The following is a 13,066-nucleotide window of genomic DNA, read 5'->3' as shown; positions in this document are numbered from 1 at the left end:
TTCAGCTACAAAGAAAACATCATGCAGAGAGGTCAGGTACAAACAAATCATCCTGTAGATAGATCAGCTAGAAGAAGTTACCTTGTAGATAGTTCAGCTACAAACAATTCACCCTGTAGAAAGATCAGCTAGAAGAAGTCACCTTGTAGAGTGTTCAGTTACAAAGAAACCATCATGTAGAGAGTTCAGTTGCAAACAAATCACTCTGTAGAGAGTTCAGTTACAAAGAAACCGCCATGTAGAGAGTTCAACCTCAAACAAACCACCTTATAGAGAATTCAACTACAACAAATCACCCTGTAGAGAAGAAGTTACCTTGTAGAGAGTTCAGCTACAAAGAAACCATCATGTAGGGAGTTCAGCTACAAGAAACCACCATGTAGAGAGTTTAGCTGCAAACAAATCACCTGTAGAGAGTTCATCTAGAAACAAATCACCCTGTAGAGAGACCAGCTAGAAGAGGTCACCTTGTAGAGAGTTCAGCTACAAAGAAACCATCCTGTATATAGTTCAGCTACATTTCAAGTCACCCAGTAGAGAGATCAGCTGCAAAAAATACCCTGTGGGGAATAATGGGCATGTAATAAATATCTAATCCAAAACAGCCAGCTGTAAAAAAAAGTGTGAGGCCCTCAAAAAGGCTATGGTGAAAAAAGATGTGAAATCCAAGGTGGCGGCCAAGAAATGGCTGTGATGGTAGGTTAATGGTAAAAATTTCAATAACAACAATTCAGGTGAATTTTTGTGCCGCTTAGTCTTGGCAAAAAATTCACCTAAATTGCCGTTATTAAAATTTTTACCATTAACCTACCATCACAGCCATTTCTTGGCCACCACCTTGGATTTCACATCTTTTTTCACCATAGCCTTTTTGAGGGCCGCACACTTATTTTACAGCTGGCTGCTTTGGATTAGATTTCACTTCTTTTTGTATTTGTATACCCCAAAGCCGGCCATAGGCCGGCTTTGGGACTTTTTTAACCTGTCTTTTTTTCTTTTCCACAGGAAGAAGAAAAGATGAAGCAGATGTACTTTAAATATTTCTGATTTTATCAGTAAATGTACAAATTATATATATATAATACATTATATTTATTACAGAACTCTCCATGGTGGTTTCTTTGTAACTGAACACTCTACAAAGTGACTTCTTCTTGCTGCTCTCTCTACTTGGTGAATTGTTTGTATAACTGAACAATATACAAGTAACTTCTTCTAGCTGATCTCTCTACAGGGTGGTTTGTTTGTAGCTGAATTCTGTGCAGGTGATTTTTTGCAGCTGAGCTCTTTACAGAATGGTTTTTTTGTAGCTGAACTCTCTACAAGGTAACTTCTTCTAACTGATCTTTCTACAGGGCAATTTGTTGGTGGCTGAATTTTCTACAGGGTGATTTCTTTGCAGCTGAACTCTCTACATGGTGGTTTCTTTGTAACTGAACTCTCTACAAGGTAATTTCTTCTAGCTGATCTCTCTACAGGGAGATTTGTTTGTAGCTGAACTCTCTACAGGTGATGTTTTTGCAGCTGAACTCTCTACATGATGGCTTCTTTGTAGATGAACTCTCCACAAGGTAACTTCTTCTAGCTGATCTTTCTACAAGGTGATTTGTTGTAGCTGAACTCTCTACAAGGAAACTTCTTCTAGCTGATCTCTCTACAGGGAGATTTGTTTGTAGCTGAACTCTATACAGGTGATTTGTTTGCAGCTGAACTCTCTACATGATGGTTCTTTGTAGTTGAACTCTCTACAAGGTGACTTCTTCTAGCTGACCTTTCTACAGGGAGATTTGTTTGCATCAAAAGAAAGACTACACTTAATAGTACCTACCTCACCACCGTGTGTAGGAAGTATTAGGAAGAGTACACAGAACAATAATGGTAACCCAGTAGATGTCCTAGTTGCTGTACAATTCAATGATTATTAAAACTACCAGATCATTGTGTAAATTCAAGGTAACTACCTCACCACAATGTAATGAACATATCATAGTCAGTTTAAATTACATATTGACATTGAAAAAACAGGAAGATAAGGGAAGCTAGCTAGATTCCGCTACTGATACTAAGCATTGAAGCTTAATACTAAGTGATACAAAAAATTCACTGTTAGCTATATGATACATAGCTAGCTAGTTGTTAAAATATCAGATTGGGAAAAGTGATGATATCTCAGTTCAGTCAAGTATTCATGCTAAACACCATTGTGGATTACTAAATGCCGCTTAATATAAGGTAGTTTTCTTGAAATAGGTAATTAATTGCGTGGGCGACTGATAATATTTGTTAGCTACAGCCTTGCAACCAAACTTTTTCATGAAAAAACAAGCCAAGTAGTCACTTTTTTCTGAGGAACAACTTAACTGCACTACCATTTAATCACAAAAGATTCACCTGCTCTAATACATTAGAATACACACGGAGCAATTGTGACAATACTTGGAAAAGAGTAACTAAGGCTCAAGGGGTCGCCAACGCCCACGAAAACTTCTCTAAGGCTTTGTATTCACTACTTTGTTAGCCCAACCGACCTGGAAACTTAGCTAGAGATGGTTGAAGATACAATAAATGTGTTGAGTGTCTCAGTAGGGTGGCATCTCAAGGGGTAGCCAACGTCTTGGGGCTTTCGTACACTATCTGAGAAATCCAATTAGAAATCCGTTAAATATTTAGAAATCCCAAATCCCGATTTACGTACAAAATAGATTATTCTCATTTTCATTCATTCATGAGTTCAATTACGGTCGCTGCTCTATACAACGTTTCAAATCGACAGTGCAAAAGTACACCTATGTCTCATCTGAAGTTCCCAGCTACTCTCTCAGGTGTCCTTTACAAAACCTCGAGGTAAAAATGTCACCGAAAATAGAATTATATTGTATTACCAAATATATTTTAAATACAGGAATATTTTGAAATACTTAAATATTGGGACTCTCGTACACCATATTGGGTTTTTGCGTGGGCGCTGGCTACCCCTTGTGGCATCTGTAGCCATTTGTCAGTATTACCAATACCGATCTGATACCATTACCATTAGTATTAGCATCAATACTGATACCGATATTGGTATCAGTACAATTGCATGAATTTTGCTGTAGGCTTGTAAATGTTATGAAGATGAACAATATGGTCAAAATTTGCATTTTTGCATGTCCCCAAATTTCACCCAGCCCTTTTTTATCATAGTAACACCAAGTTACACCATGTGTCTAAGTTACATAAGTGAGTGATAATAAGTCTTCTGAGATTTGTTACATGTCCAAGCTACTTTCTGAGGTGGTTTTTAGTTGACTGCTCTATTAGGGATTTGCAAAAATTCCAGTTATGGACCAATACTAGTCTGGCAGCGCCCGCCCCTTCGCATAAAGAGGAAGGGTCTGGTCACTCTAGCATTCAAAATTTGTAGCGCGTTACCGAAAACAGGTAACACCAATCAGATTGTGTTGTTGTAATTACTAAATATTTGTGACGTTGGTTTTGGAGTTACCATAGATACCGTAATGCGTGAAAGAGGTTTTGTGAAGATGCGATATGATTTAGGCTGCTTGTAGTCGCCAATAGGATGTTCTTTAAAAGAACAAAAGATGGAGGTGGTGAAAGAGCCTTGTAGTTAGAATTGATGTACTCGTAAAGCTGCCTAATCAATATGGAAAGAATCTTAAATCACATTATTGGCATTGAAAAATAGGAACATAAAGCAATTGAAACTTTATGTGCCATGCAATCTTGCACACAAGCATAGAAACAATTCTCAAGTTCTGTACACTTGACCCTTCAAATTTCAAAAACTGCTACTGCGAAGAAGCATACATCCACACTCAAGCACATCACGATCCCATTGAAGAGATCATTGTATAAGATTTCATCAAAGATTGCTTGGATACACTACTTCACTATCTGATACTTGTTAAAACTGGAAGGAAAGATAAGAAAGGAGAGTAATAAGTATGTCTCACTGTTACTCCTTTTTATCTTTCACTATATTTGGGATCACGGGATACATCTGAGGTTTGTGGCTGCAAATAGTGTCCATTTTAACCCATACTTGATGACCTACTGATGAGTACCACACACTACTCAAGCATATAAAACCAGATGTGGGGGCTCAGTCAGCATATACAGATATAGCATTCTCATATCATATCAAAGATGCCATAGAAATTGTGTTACCTGGTGGGTGTGAAGAGACCATATAAATGAAGTCATAGAATGAATCACAACAGTATGGATCATTCAAGCCTATAAACATGTGATCAATACCAATATGTGAATACAGCGGAGACATGATGATAACAGTTACTGTACCTCATCATCCACCTTACACAGAATGTTGTATCAGCGCTAGCTACAAGCTAAAGAAAAATGTAAAATATTATCACCACAATAACCTGTCAACAATAATATAGACAGACAAATACCTTTCTTAGTGATGTCATTGCTACTTTTCAGTAATGGTGTTGAGAATACACAACAGAAATTTCTAAAAGTTTCAATGATGTTCTTTAATAAATTGAGTCACATGAATTTTTATTTCAAACATGCCAATGTAAATGCAAAATTCCAATCATCATCTTAGCTTGATGTCACAAGACAGTGTGTCTGGGAATTTTACTATCATACATTCTGTCAATGAAGCATGACATACTTGGCCACATGTTATTACAAAGGACAGATAACACAGTCTTCTGACGAATGCATCCAAGCATTAAAGTGGCCTACCATTCAACAGCGTCACAACTACTTTACTATTTGTTGCATTCATGATAGTCTCTACCACAGGAATTCCTTACCATTTAGTGAACATTTTCAGTTGTCCCAAGCTCCCACAAGGTGTCACCCTCTATCTCTCCGGCCTGTGACATCGTCTATCAATTCGTTTCGTTACTCTTTCTTTGTGAACAGCCCATTTCTGTGGAATACCATACCCCATACCATCCTGCGAATTAAACAGCCACCCTTGTTCTGTTTAGCCCTCCGTCGTTTTCTTTTTTGAATCTTCTGTATACTTAATGTTCTTGTTTTGTTAGTATTTATTTTTGTTCTTGTAGTAGTTTTGTTTTACAGGTGTATTTGCTTATGTCATTGTTTTTGTAATTTCTGGTGTGTATGTGCTTTTTGTGGGAAGTACGCCTACAGGCTTGTCCTTTTGTACAACCCGGTCTTTTGACAAAATTGATAATAACAACAATAACAATAGCATGTACATCTAGTGGTAAAAATTATTTTATATAATGTGTGCTGGCATTACTAGACTATTCATGGATTAATTGGTGAGAACTTACTTTAGCAAAATGGCAACCTAAAATGCACCAAATAAATTCCCGGGCACACAATGGCTGATGCCAGCAAATCAGGAATCCATTCACCAAATTAACAGTCTGACAATATGCTTTATGTACCAAAACTATATCTCACCTACTAAACCATGTAGCTATACAATAACATTTGAGCACCAGGTTGACATGATTGACTAATTATCAATACGAATGATTCGCTGCTACACATGTCAGTGATTATCAAATAGGTAGTGATGAGGACATATATATGTAGATATAATCCCATCCAAAAACAGCTTATAGCTGTAAAAAAAGTGCGCGTCCAAGTAAAGCAGAGTTAACTGCGACAAAAAGTAATGATATCATAATGCGGCCATGTGCGAGGTGTGCAAGTTGTAAAATTAATATTAGCTAATCAGATAATACAATGTTATTGTTAAAGTGTTAATGAGAACTATGTGATGCTGCTAGTTTTTAAGTGTGTGAGCATCTTCATAAATGCCACATAAATTTAATTCTCAATAAAGCAATGTGTATAGATTCTCTGATAGTAATAAATAGTTTGAGTTTGGCCACCTTTCCTTTGTTTGTAGCATTGCTGTATACAGGAAAGGCGGCCAAACTCAAACTATTTATTACTATCAGAGAATCTATACACATTGCTTTATTGAGAATTAAATTTATGTGGCATTTATGAAGATGCTCACACACTTAAAAACTAGCAGCATCACATAGTTCTCATTAACACTTTAACAATAACATTGTATTATCTGATTAGCTAATATTAATTTTACAACTTGCACACCTCGCACATGGCCGCATTATGATATCATTACTTTTTGTCGCAGTTAACTCTGCTTTACTTGGACGCGCACTTTTTTTACAGCTATAAGCTGTTTTTGGATGGGATTTCAATACTTTTTGATAGAATAAGCAATGCACTGTTGATAACAGTAGGTGAGTTTCCATGGTTTTTGACAGAAACCCCAGATTACAGTGACAGAATATTAAAATATAACTGTAATTTTAGTGGCCAGGGCCGCCCACATTGGGGGTAACTGGGGTATTTTTCCCCCTACCACAGCCCGAAAGGGGCCACTTGAATACCTGTTTAAAGAAAGATCGATATACTCTAATAGAGCAGTCAGGATCTAGACCCTTCCTTGCTCCTGGGCCCCTCTTTAACTCTTTTCCCTGGGCCCTCTAATTTCTCTGGACGGCCCTGTTAGTGGCATGCAACTGCAGTCAACTAACACCCATTTAAACTAGTAAACCCTTAACAACACTTTGCCTTTCATCTTGTACTGCATTGAAACGATCAAGATACTCTATTAGAGCAGTCACAAAACAGCTGTAACACAGCAATCAATGTTTAGCATAGTTACAACTTCTGCTTAGCATTGGATTGTATAGTTTAAATTACTAGCTACTTACAGACTTTACAATATAAAAATATGGCACTTGTAGAAATGTGACTGTTCTATTAGAGTATCTCGATCTACTTCAAGCATTGACTAATTCAAGTGAAGAAGCTACGCCCCTGCCAAGAGATCTTGTGAAATGAAATGAGAATAGTAAAGAAAAGGCAAGTATGTACAGAGACAATAGAGGGGCGCATAATTATGTCCTGTTGTAAATAAACGCCTTTAAAATTTATATTGCTATACTACATAAACGCACCAGAATAGGCTTGTGTGGCTGTTGTCTCCAAGGTTGTCTCATTACTTGTCTTTTCGTGTTGGAGGGATTTAGTCGCAATTGGTGAGTTTAACTATACATGTATTTGTGTTGTAAAACTTAATTGTAAAAGGCGATTAGCACATATAATTATCATGATAAACATGTATTTGTCACAGTAGAGTCTCTCACGAAGTCACGATTATTACGAGACATTGGACCAGGGTAAAAAATTTACTGCTACATTTAGAGGTTGTAGCGTTTGTATATCTTAGTATCTTAATAAATAATCCCCCATGATCACTAATCACTAATAGTACAGTGAAAACTGGTCATTATTCAGGCCGTAGGGACAAAATTTTCTAACCTTGCCTTTTAAAGAGGTGGCTGCATTATGCGGCCTTAAAAAAAGGTAAGAAGCATGCTGTTCTAACTAGCTATAGAGATGGATTTAGTGTATGACAGCGTATGAGACAGTGAGTGCTGGCAGCAAGGGGGCAGCCAATCTGTTAGAGCACCAAAAGCACTGCTTCAGACATAGGCAGTTGACTGTCAGCCCCAAGTGTAAAAAGTTTCACTATTGGTCCTTATAAGCTCCTGGTGAAGAAAGTGATGAAGTCATTATCCATAGGATATATTTTTCAGAGTATCCATTTCAGTTCTACAATATAGTAGCCAAGCATAAGATGAACATAACACAGCATTCCAGTAGTTTAGTGGTGACCACAACACTGCCTGAGTTAAACTGTGGTGAGATTTGAGACTACCAGAAGCCCTGGAATGTCTTCAACACATGAAATACCAAATATCAAATGCCTGGCTTTCATCCACAGTGGACCTGTCTTGGTGGCCACTTGTACAGAAGGGAAGCAGCTGCCACACAGTCTTGCGAGCAAAACAGCTAGTTGCCACACCCCTTAATTATCAATTTGTAAAATCTTTAGCAAAATTGTGTGTGCGAGCAAGTGCGATGTGGTAGTGCCGTGTATATGGTTGCTGCCTAGCAGTGACACATCACGAGTATTGAAGTCACAATGCGTTACTGTATCATCCATCTAAATACAATCTCTGAATGTGTCATTTTGTGTAGAGAGCAATCTTCCACAAGAAGTGACCTGCAGGTTTCAGTGTATATTGTTAACCATTAATATTGTGAACTATGTGTACAGTGAAACCTCACTTAGTGGCCACCTCTTTAATAAGACCACCTCATTATATTGGCCACCTCTAGTAGGTCCCAAATATAGCTAAGCATTACTTATGACCTCATTAATAAGACCACCTTGTTATTCAGGCCAAATTTTTTGGTCCCACAGCCTGCCATATTAATGAAGTTTCATTGTACTTATGTGAATTTTTATTTTTCGTAACTTTTCTTCAGGTTTACTGATGGGCACTATGAAGCATTGTTGACTGGTACGTGTATAATGTGGTGACTTGAAATGCTAAAACAGTACGTAGCATGTCTTGTATGTACATGTAATGTGTTGTAATGTGTCCACACATCCACACATCTTAGAAATTATAAATAGTCAGTTCCATTGTGCCACTGGGTCATAAGTTGGTTGAGTATGGATCATCCAGGGTACTTGAGTCACATTTTGTCCTGGCCAAGTGGATCTCATCCACTGACAGAATATACAGGATCAGATCACGTGTATAAATTACGGTGGAACTTGTTTATTGCCACCTTCACTCATTCAGCAAGTAACAGTGTATAAATTCTCAATTGGAATTGGCTTTTCAAGAGTGGTTGTCTTTCTATACTAGTGGCCATTAAGATAGGTTGTACTGATAGAGTGTACATACTAGAGATGCAACAATATCCTCCACTTAGTGTCATTTGATAGTGATGCAATGGAGACTATGTATTATTGCATTTAAATACTATACTATAATATTGCAACTCTAGCACGTATTTATAACAGGAATGTTTGTTAACTGTTTAGACATACTGGAGCCACACCACTCATCTGGATTCTACAAATGGAGTCATACCAACTTGTTGTCATCATACTTACTTGTTACTCCCATTGTGTTTGGATGAATATACATGCCGTCATGTGAGACTTGCTACCATGGTGGGCCACTGGAAAACATTTGCATAGCAGTTATATTACAGTCATTATTGTACAATTCTTACATTATTGTTGTGAAAAGTGTTTGGTATTCATGTGTCTCCTCTGTATGTTGTAATTACATGTGTAATTTTGTGTGGGGGTGCTATAAAATGCAATAATGCATGGTGACAATTGTATTAGGCGATTTTGCACACTTCCTTTTAAGCTAGCTACATGTGCTAATTACTCAAGCTTGTGTCAACAACTGGTAACCGCAGTTGTACTCTTGTGTCATTCTTTAAGCCGCGCCCCTAGAGGGACAAATTATGTGGGGGCGACTAATTTCAAAACGAAGGATGGTATGCAGCACCATAGATTATATCTATGGACTATATAATCTATGGCAGCACACTTCTTGGTGGCTATATGTACTGATTAACTACATAGAGCGCCACTTCATCAATACCCAGTGACCGCAGTTGTGCTCTGCGTCATTCTTTAAATTCCGAGTAAAATTCTTAGAGAGCAAATGACGTGGGGGCGACTAAATTCAAACTAGCCATTCTCGAAAACAAATGTTTCAATCTGAACGAAACTTTCAGAACAGTTTAAAGACACATTGCCCTACATGCCAAGCGAGTATTGCGGAAAACAACAATCCGCTGGGATTTGTATTTGGCCTCTAGGTCGACTGAGGACGACTGAAACTTCGTTTGGTGCTGAAATCACGACTGTAGGGTAATCATGTATGGTGAAATCGATGATGTGAATCTTGAGGTGATTGAGTGAATACTGAAGCGATAACAGGGCGATCAATGTTCGGAATGGACAAAGGAATGCAAGGCATACACCTGCGGTTGCGTCTAACCGCATGCGATAAAAAAAAAAAATGAAACTTCCCCTTTGATGTCGGCAACCTCGATCACGAAACAATCGGCATGGATTTGCTTCACTGCTTGTGTGGTAGTTACTAGTGACACGATGAGTTCAACTCCAGAGTTTCAGAGGGATAGCGTAAGTGACGGGTGGATTACAGGAAGGCCGAATTTGACAACGTTTGTTCTTGTAAAATCCCCACGTAGCTAGTGGTCTGGTCATTTATTGTCTGCGGCGCGCGTTTCTGCTTTACTGGCCGCGCGACTCACTACTAGTCTCGCGTGCCAGACGGTTTGTGTGGGGGCGGCAAATAAACCGTCTGGTCACTGTTGCACACTTTCCGTGAACTCACTGGAATGCAATTAGATTACATCACGGCATTGTTTTGCGCCAAGGATGATGTAATAATCGTTCCAATCACCTCTGTGAGCAGCCGGGCAGACTAAGACGATAATTGTACTGATATTGTCCTGGTGACGTATTCGAAACATTGCTGAACGTCTTCCTCTACAATTCCGCCGTTTCACAAATCCGTAGTGAACCATAATCGTTCTTATACCAACGCTTTTAAGAGCCCTGTACTAGGGAAACAAAGATCCTAAACCCATGGCGTTGTTAAATTTTTGAAAAAGTAATTTGTAGCCGAGATTCAGTTCTTTATTACACGAAGAATTTGAATTATTTAGTGTTTGTTTCGTCACAGAGTCCGCGAAGCGATCTGATTGGCTCTGCCAACATTCCGGCAGTGGTCCCGGAATGTGTGCAACAGTGACCAGACGGTTTATTTGCCGCCCCCACACAAACTGTCTGGCACGCGAGACTAACTCACTACCGTGAGTCTTGATGTATTGCCTAACATGCACTATCCATTCAGCAGTAAGGTGAGACTTCAAAGTGCTAGCTACATCAAAGTAACAAATCATTTGTGTGAAGTAGACTTTTCTTTCCTAGGAAACCACAATACCAAAAATTTGTAGCAACTTCTTTGCTTCATACCAACTCTCCAGCCATTGGTAGAAAATTATTACATAAATACCCATAATGCACTATGTGGGGGAGAATGGTGCAAATTCTTAGCTTATTGCATTGGTGAGTAAAGTTGAAGTGAACATGTACATACTTGTAATCTACATGACACAGTCAGCACACCTCCATATGACAATAATGGCCATTTAATATAATAACATCGGTTGTATATGACCAGGTGTCCTACAGACCACCCTTAGCACTTGTGCTAATAAATAATTGTAGTGGACTACTGAGTTTGGTATATATACAATGGCGGATCCAGGATGGGGCATTTGGGGCAAATGCCCCCCCCCCCCCCCCCCCCCTTCAAGAAATTGCATACAAGATCGAGATACTCTAATAGAGCAGTCAGTTACTCTAATAAAGCAGTCACAATGTTCATGAGGCAGTGTAGCTTACCTATGAAGCTATAAATAGGATTTTATTTTACATAACAGACGTGATATATTTGGTAAAGGATCACTAGCTATTATTGTTGTGACCTTTTTTTTTTGGTCTTCATTTTCAGCAAGGTGCCCCCCCTCTTTCCAAACTCTGGATCCGCCCCTGATATATGTGTGTGCTCATATCTTTCTAAACCCTTGATGGACTTGGGTGATCCTACAGTTTAGGAAGGCCAGTACGTATACTGATACACAATGATGTTGACAAGTGTTAACACATTATTTGTGACCTGCTCAGCAAAACTGAACTCATATTATTAATAAAATTCTATTTTACTTATTGATGCTACATAAAATTTTTATGCATATTTCAATTGTAAGTAAAGCAAACAGGATATAACTTGTGGTTTGTTATTCTGAGTAGTGGGGGCGTGATTGTTTGGACACATTTAAACATTTTTATACTATGCAAGTTTTAATTTTTTACTGTCCTCTTTACACAGACATACAAGTGCTACCGATATATTCAACGGAGAAGTGCTTGCTATCATTGGCTTCTTGGCCTACTTTATTCCACGGACTGGACTGGACTGAGCTGGAAACAGCTTTTAAACAATAATCCAGGAATTATCCATCTCTTGCAACACTGGAGACACCACTATCGAGCTACAACTGCTACTGCTGGCTCTTCCTGACAAGTCATGACACTAGCGCATGCACTAATCAATTAGAATACACTTACGATACATGCCGTACTAGCAGTGATACAGCGTGATAAAAGCTATTCTTGTAGCGTAGGTGTTTTCCTTTATTGCTTTAGCACTATAGTGCTAACAGCTGTATAGAGATGAGCTAGTAATTATTCTTAGCAGGTAACTAGGTGGCACCACCAGGCAAGGTGATGGGGCTATGCAAATAATCTGCAGTGTTGGGAGTAACGCGCTACTTATGTATCGCGTTACGTAATATTATTACTTTTGTGGTAACAAAGTAATATAACGAAATACACTATAAAAACAGGTAACATAACTCAAGTTACTTTACTTACAAGTGTAACGCGTTACCTAAGTAATATAGTTACTGTAACGAATCTAATATTACGTAATATTATTACTACAAGTAACGAAGTTACTAATCTCGTTAGTAATCCTCTGAGTAACGTCTAGCCACAACGGAGTAATGAAGCCTACTGAATGAAGCTTATTCACTAGCTTCTTACTTATAACCAACATTTGCACATTGCCCAACAACGCAATCATGTCACGTGATAAGGTGGTAGTTTCACACGTGACAGCTTAAGGCTGTGGACACAAAGTAATATAATATGTAATATTATTACAGTTACTTTATTTTATGGGTAATATGTAACTGTAACTAAATAGTTCAGTTGCAAGTAATATGTAATATGTAACTAGTTACTTTTAAAAAGTAACTTGCCCAACACTGGTGAGCATCTTCATAAATGCCACATAAATTTAATTCTCAATAAAGCAATGTGTATAGATTCTCTGATAGTAATAAATAGTTTGAGTTTGGCCGCCTTTCCTGTATACGGCAATGCTACGAACAAAGGGAAGGTGGCCAAACTCAAATTATTTATTACTATCAGAGAATCTATACACATTGCTTTATTGAGAATTAAATTTATGTGGCATTTATGAAGATGCTCACACACTTAAAAACTAGCAGCATCACATAGTTCTCATTAACACTTTAACAATAACATTGTATTATCTGATTAGCTAATATTAATTTTACAACTTGC

General features: G+C 38.1%; 1 long non-coding RNA gene across 1 annotated transcript; it reads left to right on the top strand.

The window, feature by feature from the left end:
* Positions 1–6,946: 6,946 nt before the first annotated feature.
* On the top strand, positions 6,947–9,229 carry LOC136256200 (uncharacterized). The gene is made up of 3 exons (XR_010701369.1): positions 6,947–7,037; positions 8,335–8,406; positions 8,903–9,229. It is a non-coding gene; the product is annotated as an uncharacterized lncRNA (long non-coding RNA).
* Positions 9,230–13,066: the final 3,837 nt, after the last annotated feature.

This window comes from Dysidea avara, chromosome 5 (genome assembly GCF_963678975.1).
Source record: "Dysidea avara chromosome 5, odDysAvar1.4, whole genome shotgun sequence".
Taxonomy (NCBI): Eukaryota; Metazoa; Porifera; class Demospongiae; order Dictyoceratida; family Dysideidae; genus Dysidea; species Dysidea avara.
The sequence above is the reverse complement of the archived record's forward strand: the minus strand, read 5'-3'. Positions and strand labels throughout refer to the sequence as shown.